An 11,398-nucleotide genomic window follows, 5' to 3' on the forward strand; every position below is an offset into this window, starting at 1 on the left:
TTGCCTGCAATCTTTTCCTTAACTTTGTTCTTTAAGGAATTTATTTATCTTTATTCAATGTGGTTTTCTCTTACCACTCTAGTAACTAGACTTTCAGGATTTTCTTCAACATTAGAGACCTATTGAATGTGAACCAAACGCGTGTGTGTGTGCTCAGACACACACAGGGACAGCAGCAAACATGATGCTTTGCAAGGCTGTTTACTAGTGGAACTATACACAGAGCAGCCACATTGCTATTAAATATCTCATTAGTATCATACAACTAAAAACTATTGCCTGTCTTAGGCTGAATGTATATATTTTTGAATGAGATGAAGCCTTTCATAAAAATGCCGCCTTTATCATTTTGTCTGCTTGTGTCAAACTATCTCAGGGCACAAAGCCCAGTGGAAAGCCAACTTAAAAAAAAAAAAAAAGTCTTTGTAAGCTCTTTCATGACAGCGAACCATTAAATCTCATGAGTAATGTAGGGAAGAGCTGGATCATGCCTAGATTGCTCTTTACCCAGGATGCACCATTGCCTGCAAGATTCTGAATAAAAAGACACACCTGCTAGCGAGCTGATAACACTCTGGGGTCATTTCATTGAAGAAACTGTCAGCCAGGAGGTATTTAAATAAAGCCACAGATGAATTCATGACCTGCACTGCTGAGACTAAAAAAAGGTGTTGAAGCAGAAAGAGAATGCAGATAAATGCACATTCCTTTGTATTGCAACAAAACTTCGACATGTAAATCAACTGAATGGGAGAGAATGGGAAAGGAATGTGCTTCTCCGTACAGTAGCGGGAAGGGAGATGGTTCAGCTGCACATCTGGCTACCGGCCAAAGCAGTCGTGTGCCATGCTTGTTTGCCTACTAGTGCTGCTTAGATTGGCAAATGCCCATGCAGTTTGAAGAGGGCAGGCGCTTGACTGGATGGCTGCCAGGAAGTGTGCGGGACTGATGCCACTGCTGGACGCCATAGCCTGGTAGGAATGAGGAATACAAAGGCATTCAATAATCTGAATGTCCCTTTGCTTCAAGAGAGTGGTGCCAGGCAGCATTTAATGAGAGATTGCTTTGTTACAAAGTCCTCGACATCAAGTGGGCTGGTGAGCTCATTAACCTGACTGCAGCAAATAAAAAAGGCACACTCAGAAGACTCCCATGATAGCATACTCAATAGTGTAAGAGTCCTTTTGCTTCCTTTATGGTGATCCATTAGCAAGCAGCAGTGTAAACAACATAAAGCAAGCCAGTTTTCTGATTGTTCAACTAAAGTCTGTTTTCTCTTGGGGATTATGCCACCAGTTGATGCTGTAACACCCCCACCCCCCCCACCCCCCCTATATCCCCCCATTATTATCTATTACATAATGACATTCTATGCAATGAGGGATTTTCCTATATTTCTTAGGAGCGCAACTGCAGCTAAGGAAACTACTGACAATTCACATCTCTGGAAGAAGAAAGGCAGTGATATAGGGCACGTCAGAAAACAAATAAACCACAAAGTGATGCCAAGGGGAATGAATAATATGATGATGTTTATGTTTATACAAGTTGAGTTAGAAGTTATGAAAATGATACGTATCTGTCTTCGCTGCCTTTGTTCTTGTTTACATAGGGCTTTATATCTGTAGGAGAAGCAGCCCACCTTGCTTACGTAACTTGAATCTCTGTGTCTTTCAACGAATGCTGTTTGCCCTCAGGAAAATTAATTATAAAGTAGTACTTCCAGAACAGGCGCCTACTGTATCTCTATTCAAAGCATAGCCCTTTGCTGATTTCCTAATCAAAAGAAGAGGGAAGAAGCAAGTCCCCAAAGAACTTCCACTTTTAAAACAAAAGGGAAAATTCCTTGTTGTAGTTATTCCATTTAATCCACTTGAGCTACACTAGTGGAAACATTTTTTCAAAACCTAGAAAAAGTCAAATTAAAATACCTGTGTTTAATTCCCAGGAATTGCAAAGGACTATTGCTTCGCCATAAGCACCCACCAAACAGAAATAGAAAAATAGATAAACAAGGTCAATGAGTTTTTCCTTTTTTGGCAGGTTAGGTGATCAGCACAGACCCAGTGCACACTAATAGTAATGATTTTTGGTTATTCAATTGCTCAGTCAAGGTCCTATTACTCAAGTATCTATCTGGCAGAAAAAAAATTAAAAATCCTATTAGGCACTAATTAGTACCATTTTCAGAAGAATTACATACTAGTTGCAGAATTCAAATGCATTCTTTTCTCAGTAATAACATTGGTTTTAATTCTTTAACAAATGGCAGAATTCTTTAATGATCTTCAGGGCTCTGCCACCAGTCAGGTCCCATTATAGGATCAGTATAAAGTCCCAAGCAGTAGTTACAGCACCGCTGTTAGTATGTGAAATTGTGAAAAAATACCGAAGGAAATAATTAGGCTACCTCTTCCTACCTTTACCTACTTCAGGACAAAAATATTAGTCTGAATTATGTTTTGTCTGCAATGCTTAGACAGTGTTTCACATTTTGTAACTAAAAGCCTTTTTGGTCTCTGTTTTCATATGTTGTTTCCCACTCTTTCAGTCAACAAAATGCAATTTAACTGCTGCAAAAAATCTACAGGGAGTTGTTGCAGTAGATCAGATGCAACTTCTTCCCAATCCTTTAGAGACTCTAAAAGGGTATCAGAGGAAATAATCTTATCTGCTTTTCAGAGTTTTTATGTTCTTAATGTTCAAATGTAGATGGAGATGACATGCTGGACTGAGTCCAGTGAAGACCCCCAAGACTATCTTGGGGGCTGAAGCACATAACGTATGAAGAGAAGTAAAGAGAATTCGGTTTGTTCAGTGTTAAGGTGAAAAAGCTTTGGAGAGACCTCACTGCTATCTACAGCTGCCTCAGGGGAGTGTAGAGAAGATGTAGCTAGACTCTATTTCAAGGTGCACAGTGATAACACAAGAGGGAACTGATGCAGGTTGGAATAAGTCCTATTAGATAGAGGGTGTTTTTTTTTAGCATGAGGGTGTTTATGTATTTCAGCAGGTGGACCAGGCAGGTAGAATTGTTATCATTGGAGGCATTAAAATCTTATCTTGAAAAGTCCATGAGCAACTTGACCTAATTGATCCTGCCTTGAGTAGAGAGGCCAGCCAGGCGTCCAGCAGAGCTCCCTTTTGGCTTAAGTTATTCCTTGATTTTGGGGTCAGTCTGAGGTGAGATTGTTCAGGCACAGACTGACATCCCAGAAAAGGATTGGTCCTCTTGCAAGACTGACCAGGAACAAAGAAAGGTGGCACCCCAGGGTTGCTCTGATATACAAGTTCTCAAAAACATAATTCTGGGAGTGTTTGTGGTATTTCACACTTCTATCTCTGGCAGCAAGTCCTTCACACTCCTAAAAAAGGTCACTAAATGCAGGCAGCAATAGCACCTTGTCACTACAGTATGAAACACTTGCATGTGAATTTTTTATTTGAATCATGCAATGCCTGATCCAAAGGCAGTCCTTGAACTGCAAACTCCTGGTGAGAGGACATTGCCAGTGATTTATCCTGACAGTGTGTTGAGATGAAAATCACTAGATCTGCGAGCACTCATAATCAAGCCCTAGGCACAATGCTGGAAAAGAACAAAAGGGGTGGAAATATCAGACACTCAGGGCCACCACAGTAACTTTGAACTTAACACTGCTCTGGTACACAGATGTGGCAGGATGTAACTCTTTTTCCTTTTTATCAGGCAGCTTGGGTTGATGTTGGGAACAGTGAGGAAAAGTATCGTCATGCTGGACCATCTGCTGCCAGGGTAGGATAATGCAACAGAGATCAACCCATACTATCCCAAGAGCAGAGGCTTGCTCTGGGAACTGCTGCGTGGCACCTGATCTACAACAAGGACTGAAAGCAGGGGAGAAACAAGGAAGATAAGCTTTAGGAAAACCAAAACTGAATCATTATATTAAATATCACCAGTAACCTTTAACCCAGCAATGGAAAATAAACTGAGTAACAGGCCTTATCACTTTTGGTAAGCACGATAAGGGCAGGTATTAAGCACAGATAGATTGGACCCAGGGTAACATATTTTTCTCTTCATTCTCTTGCTGCTGCTACACGAATCTCTCTCCTTTAAGCTTGAACAAGGTTATGTTGTCAAAGCACCTTGTGCAGTTCCTCTGAAAAGTAACATGGATGTTTGACTATGCCAAGATAGAAACTGCAATTGTAATGGTAAAAATCTGATTCATAAACACATTTGGGAAAAAGCTTCAAACGGACCTGAGAGTAGAGAGGAAAATACTCATTGTTGCAGCATATGCAGCTCTTAGTTCCTTTGGCTGACTTTCCTTCTGTCTTCAAGGCTTATTCAACCATTTTGACCTTGCTGAGATGGGAGTGAAGAGGACTGTCTGTTTGGTTTAAGCTGGACAAAGCCTTTTAAGGGAAGTGAGCAAAGGAAAAACAGGAAGGTTTAAGAATCATTTTAGCAATGCAGGGGCTGTTTCTTGGATGTTTCATGGACAAGTGCTAGCAAATTAGCAAGGAACTCTATAACCTTCCTCACAAAACTTTTAATACTTTTTCTTTGCTTCATTGGCCTTGCCCACTAACATGATCAAACAGAAAGCAGTAAGAGCCATCTAGCAGTATCGCACAGCATCATTTGTGTTGGACCAATAGGTCCAGCCTTCAAAGCCTTTCATTCTCCCAGAAATACTTGTAAAGGTGTTTATATGACTCGGTAGAGCTTTATGATGAAATATTCCAAGGATAGCAGCTCAACTCACAGATTTGCTATCATCCAAAGACTTGTCAGGCTTTGTAGCCAATATCTACAAAGCAAAAATAATTATTTTCATGAGAAGTGGAACTTTGCTCCATGTAAAGTCCTGCTGTCAAGCCAGACTGACTGCTGGGTAGAGACAGAGCAAGTTCACAGGAGATCTTCAACTGTCTTAGCTTACCGAACCGTACAATGTCAGCACCGAGCACTGCAGAGGACCTGTCTAAAGCCAGAGGACAAGGTTTAAAAAAAGTCAGGGTATAATATCTTCCTGTGCAGCCTAGACAGTGTAGTACATATGTTCCCTGCAGCTGCATCCTCAAGACTTAAGGCATCTTGTGAATTCTGTTTGTGTGCTAGTTCCGCTCTGGGAATTTAATAGCACTTGCTGGCTGTTGGGTTATAAAATAACATAGGAACCGCAGCAATCCTCCACTCTACAGTTTTGAGAATCCTACTTGTAGCAGCAATACATGATGAACAGTGCAAGGAGTTGAGAAAGCTCGTTCTTAACAGCAGCCTGAGCTGAGAATATTATGGTGATACCAGGTAGCCTCTGCCCATGCTAACAGAGCAATTTTTCGTAGAATTTTCAGAAGTGTGGGAGAGCTCTACTATAAACACAATATTCATTTTGTATGTGATCAGACCGTTATTCTGATGGATATTTGCTTGGGCCCTGATGCACTGAATCACTGAAAAGAGAGAGAATCAACCAGCTGTTTCTGAAAAACCTTGTCCTTCCCCCATTTATTTCTTTATTTCTTTCTTTATTTATTTTTGTAAGCAGATGTGCTGAAAAAAAACACCAGATTTGATTTTCTTAGCCTTAAAGAGCTGCAGAATCTAGTGTGATAGTTTATCATGATAAGATGGACCATGATTTTTCCTTTCTCTGGGCCTTCTGGCCCTCCTGCTGTTTTAACTGTTTATTCCCTTTGACTCCAAATACACAGACCTACTTAATGCTGTCACAGCAAGCCCTAAAACTTCCAGATGTAAACTGATGACCCTCGCTACCCAAATATCAGCCAACTGTCACTCTTTAACCATTTGGATTTCCCATCTGTAATTTTCTAGAGCCTCCTTGAACACTTGGGCCAATGCATATATACTGTGGAGAAAAAGAGTACATCATGTCTGCAAGAGCTTTTCACAGTTACTCAAGATCTTCAGTGGCAGGGACTCTTAAACTATAATAAAGCTGTAGGACAAAGTGAGAGACAGAATAGTGATGGTACTTGTTCTTTTTTATTTTTTTTAGTAGTTAGTGACTTTTTATAATTCTGTGATTATTTAAAAGATCACATGACCTGAGAATACATTGTAATATGCATATGGCCTGTCTTGATAGCTAATTTCCAGAATGTTAATTCAAAAAACTTGAATGAATTTTTTTTTTTTTTTTTTATCTTACAGAAGTCTACCTATGATAACTAAGTTTTTGGTAGTGTTGGACCTACCTCTTCTGACAGAAGAGGAATGTTTTTTTCCTCTTACATTTTGTGACTAGTAAGTTGAATACTAGACTTCCTTATTTGTACAGGATAAAACTCTTCCTGCATCAGTGGTTGGTGGAGGAGGCTGGACAGATGAACAATGTTTGCTCTGTCCTAAGCAGGCAATATAGGACAACCTTTTCTAACATTGACCAAATAGGTCATGCTTATTTTATTTTCTAACAATTATACCATATATTTAAAAAGAAGGCAGAGAGGATAGGTCTTGTAGCTTACATTTCCAGGAGAAGCCTTATTTTGACCTTCATAATGACATTTATGGGAGGAAAAATTAAAACTTCTTGTGACATAGGATAATTTTCTCCCAGGCCTAGAATTTAGTCAGGAGTCATGAAGGTCACTGATTTCTGGCAGGATGAAGCACCCACCACGTGGTTATCCCCACATGTGTGCTTGTTGAACATAAATTAAAAAAACAGCCTCCACTGATAATGACCTCAATTTTTGTCTCTTTCTCTAGCCTCATCTGGCAATGAGAAGTGGACCTGGTGTGACTGCAGCTTCTCTCATGGCCTCTGAGGGCAGAGGGGACACAGACTACATGGGCACGAGAATGTACAGCGTGAAGCTGGGGCCCAGCTACCTTTCAAAACCAGGGTGCTTTTTCATATCCAAAGAAGCCAAGGTTAGTCTGTTTGTCTAATAATAATATATATATATACTTGGCTGTGACAAGAATCACACAATATTCTACAGTATTTTCAGCTTCACCTGATGGCACTAATGAACAGATCACAGAATCACAGAATCACAGAATCACAGAATTGAAGGGGTTGGAAGGGACCTCGAAATATCATCGGGTCCAACCCCCCTGCCAAAGCGGATTCCTTAGAGCAGGCTGCCCAGGTAGGCGTCCAGACGGGCCTTGAGTATCTCCAGAGCAGGAGACTCCACAACCTCCCTGGGCAGCCTGTTCCAGTGCTCCGTCACCCTCACTGTGAAAGTTCATGCAAAGTTCTTTTGCATGTTGGTGCAGAGCTTCCTGTGCTCTATCTAGTGGCCATTGCCCCTTGTCCTATCCCCACAAACCACTGAAAAGAGGTTGGCCAAATCCCTCTGTCTCCCACACCTCAGGTATTTATACACATTGATGAGATCCCCTCTCAGTCTTTTCTCCAGGCTGAACAGACCCAGGTCTCTCAGCCTTTCTTCATAGGGAAGATGCTCCAGGCCCTGTATCATCTTTGTGGTCCTCCGCTGGACTCTTTCCAGGAGATCCCTGCCTTTTTTGTACCAGGGAGCCCAGAACTGGACACAGTACTCCAGGTGAGGCCTGACCAGGGCAGAGTAGAGGGGGAGGATCACCTCCCTTGACCTGCTGGCCACGCTCCTTTTAATGAATGCATGGAGATGGAGATACTGGTTCATCTCACGTATTGGTCTGTATGTCTTGTCTGGAGTTGTTCTCCCATGTCATGAAAATGTTTTACTGAGAACTGCTGGAAACATTACCTTTCATTCTCGGATAGGTTATTCCTGGTCTATTGGAATTCTTGTCATCTGCAGGGACAAGACTAACTGCCAATATGCTCTTTGAAGTAGTAAAACTCCACAGACTTATAAGGTTGTCCAAGAAAACTTAGATAGCAACAATATTGAGACATTTATTTTCTCAAATCTGGAAATAGTTGCCAAGACAGCAGAGAGGTGATTTTCTGCCTGGGAAATGTTGGTTGGCCCCTTCCCTCCCCTTCTCTAATGTCCTCAGATGACAGCAAACCAGGTATTGACAAAATAATCAGGGTCAATGTCAATAATAAGAGGGCATTGTATTAAAGAGTTCATATCAAATTCTGTCCCCATGCCTGTCTAAATAGTAGGGATAAGCCTGTTGTCCCCTCCTCCCAAATCAAGGATTTTTTTGTGATAAAGTTAATTTGAATCTGAATTTTGTTGTTGTCTCTTGGGTAAACCTTCCCTTGCCTGCAGTGATGTGTTGTTTGAATTAAGAATTGAAGGCAGACAGCAAGATTTGGTCCTCTAATGTTAACAGAATTGTTAAAAACCATAGTTTTCCCCAAAGCTGGCACAAAATATGTATGAGATAGTATTAAAATAGACAGAAATGTAGGAGTGGTAACTCTGAAATTAGCAAAAGAAGAAAATAGCTGCAAATAGAAATGTATGATAATTTTTTTTGAGCACTCAGCTAGACTAGGGGAGGAGATGGAAGAAGCTGCATGAAGCTCTGAGTCAGGACAAGCAGCTGCATCCTGCACCCGGCCTCCCGCCACCTCTTCCCTGCCATCCTGCTCTGCAGTGCGGTCGCCTGCGCCTGCTGCAAGCGTGGCTCCTACTTCAGCGAAGTGGGAAAATGGATTTTACTGTCCCCAAACTACTCCGCTTGCCGATTGCCACCCGATTTTGAGGAGCCTGGTTGCCTGGGAAACGTAACTGGGTGTTGCTGTGGAAACTCGGCTTCGCTGACCACCGGGTTTCCCTGCCGCTGGGCGTGGAGATGGGGACTCTCCGCATCAGTCCATGCTAGCAAGTGACAGGAGATGGCTTTGCCACTGGTGCTATCAATAAAGTTGCAAAGCAATGTTAATAGCTTTGCTTTCACTTATTGAAACCTCCTTTGCCGTTGACTCACGGTGGGGGAAAAAATGAGGCTAATCCATTTAGGTAATAGATTAGAGGAGGGAGTCCGAGTAGGAGGAACATTTGTTTATTAGGTTCAGAAAAGTTGCTAAGACTTTTAGTGCACAAATTATCTGGGAAAAAAGTGAATGTGAAAACCTCACAAAATGTAGAATTTCACATGTAAGCTTTTTGAAGCTAATATCACCATTCCTTTGCTATTAATGTTCCTGTGTACTCAGTTGGCTTAAATTGTTCATCTCATAATGAACATATGCTGTCAGTAAAAGCAATAGCTGCTCGGCATGCATTAACTCCTTGTTTCCAAGACTCATGCCAAGTTGAAATGGCATCGGCCATATGTAAACTTGGTTCCAGATTTTGGGGCAAAAGGGGTTAACAGGTATCTGAAGCAGAGTGCTGTAAATTCCTAGATGGTCTCTGCTGGCTTTGGAAACAGAGGGAGAACTGTGCAGTGGCTAATTTTTCTTTCTCTTTTAAGTAACAAACCAAAAAAAAAACACACCAAAAACACACCACTATTACAGCTCACGTTGACATCAATGAAATCATAATAATAATACTTTGCGCTTACGTGACACCTTTTATCCCAAGTTCTCAAAGGATTTTTCAAACCTTAATGGTATACCACTGTATTTTCTGTTGGCAAGGCAAGGCAGTCACATGATGGTGTGGGAGCGGAGGAGACACGAGGCAATTTATAGGGTGGTAGGACACTAATGCAGATTTTAGGAAGCTATGCAACCAACTGACAATAGCTCTATGGCTAAATCACATTTAAGATAAAGTATCTGTCTAATCTATCATTGCTATGGTTTGCTGCAGTAGAAAAGGATGAAATCTCAGTAGTCCATTGATACTACTGCAGATACTGCAATGAAGGAAACCACATTTAGGCTCGTTTAGAGGTATCTGTTCTATTTATTTAAGTAGATGCTTTTTTTTGTTGTTGTTGTTATTTTATTTATTTTATTTTATTATTTTATTTTATTTTATTTTATTTTATTTTATTTTATTTTATTTTATTTTATTTTATTTTATTTTATTTATTTTTATTCCACAATTCTTAAAAATACATGTAATATAAAAATCTATAGTAGTTCTGATGTATGTGCCTTAGTTCACCAAAGGCAATGCTAGCATAAAAGCCTAGAATAACTTGAATAATTGTCCTATATTTTTATATATTAGGGCTTCCAAAATATTCTGTGCTTGAGCTTACTTGAGAGAAATTTTGGCAAATCAGGGAAAATTAGTCTCTCCTGCCCCCTCCCTTATTTTTAATTTAAAAAGTACTTTTTTATTTTTTTTTTTCTCACTGTAATAAATTGACACAGATTTGATGTTCAAGTGGAGAAAGGAAGACAAGTTTGATCTCTATACTGGAAACGTGACATAGAAGTAACTCCTGCTTTCAGATGCACCCATGTCCAATTCATAAACAGCCAGTGTTCTGGAGACATCTCCTAAGGGACTTTACGGAGGTAGGGAAAACTTTGTTACCCATAGCTCACAGGAAACTCTGCCTTACCTGTAACTAATATAACTCAGAGAAACTCTGATGAAATCTATGGAGCTTCATCAATTTACACAGGCTGAAAATCGTGCTAAACTATTCCCAGACAAACAAAGGCATACAAATCCCCATTTGCCTACACAAAGGCAGATGCTCTACCTCCTTACCTGCTCCATTTGCTTTAATGAGGTGTTCAAAGCTAAGCGCAAATGGTACCATTTAGACGTCAACATTAAGCATGGCGATGTTTTAAGAGTAGCACTTAAGGAAATTAAATGTGTAATCTGAGCTAAAGTGAACAGTGTATGACTGTTGTTAAATAAAGTTAAAATGGACAAAGTAAAATTCTCTCAAGTGCCTCTAACTAAGGCATGTTGTATGTCCTGTGAGTTATGTCATAATCTTAGGCTGGAAATTTCTCCATTCAGATTTTTAACAAAGAAAACAAATGTGAAAAGGTGTTCATTTTTTGAACATTAACATCTGACATGCAAAATGCTAAAGGTGTGGAAATACTGTAGGTTATGGAAAGGCAACTTTTGGGGAGGGTCAGTGGCTGTACTGCATATGGAAGGAAATAGGAAGGGGTTCAGTTTTGTTCCCTTTTCGTTTCCTCTGTCCCCACATTGCAAATACTTACATTGCATACTTGCATTGCAAATGTAAGTAGCAGAAACATGATTTGGTACACTTACACCAGTGATGTACACAGCATCATTGCCTGCAATGGAATTATTCTAGATATACTTCTCTGTGAAAAGAGACTAGCAAATTTAGCTTAGTGTGCTGATATGAAATGCAAAATGATAATGTCATCATTTGTGTTTCTTCCTGCACTGAAAAACTGCTTGAGGCCTTGTGGGGATGGAAATGTTAGTAGTTACAACATAGCATTGCATATATATATATTATTTTCAATATATTGGTTTTAAATCTGTTTTTAGGAACTGATAAGGCATACCTCTGATTAGTGGCCAGTCATGTTTATAAGGTCCAAGTTCTGATTTT

General features: G+C 40.2%; 1 long non-coding RNA gene across 1 annotated transcript in view; it reads left to right on the forward strand.

Annotated features, from left to right (window-relative positions):
• Positions 1-11,133, forward strand: part of LOC310894296 — a 46,151-nt gene extending 35,018 nt beyond the window's left edge. The window contains exons 2-3 of the long non-coding RNA XR_014579747.1: positions 6,734-6,898; positions 10,212-11,133. This is a non-coding gene — a long non-coding RNA (uncharacterized lncRNA). The remainder of the gene's footprint in view (positions 1-6,733; positions 6,899-10,211) is intronic.
• The last annotated feature ends 265 nt before the right edge of the window (positions 11,134-11,398 follow it).

The sequence above is a fragment of the Anser anser genome (genome assembly GCF_964211835.1).
Source record: "Anser anser genome assembly, chromosome: 2".
NCBI lineage: Eukaryota > Metazoa > Chordata > Aves > Anseriformes > Anatidae > Anser > Anser anser.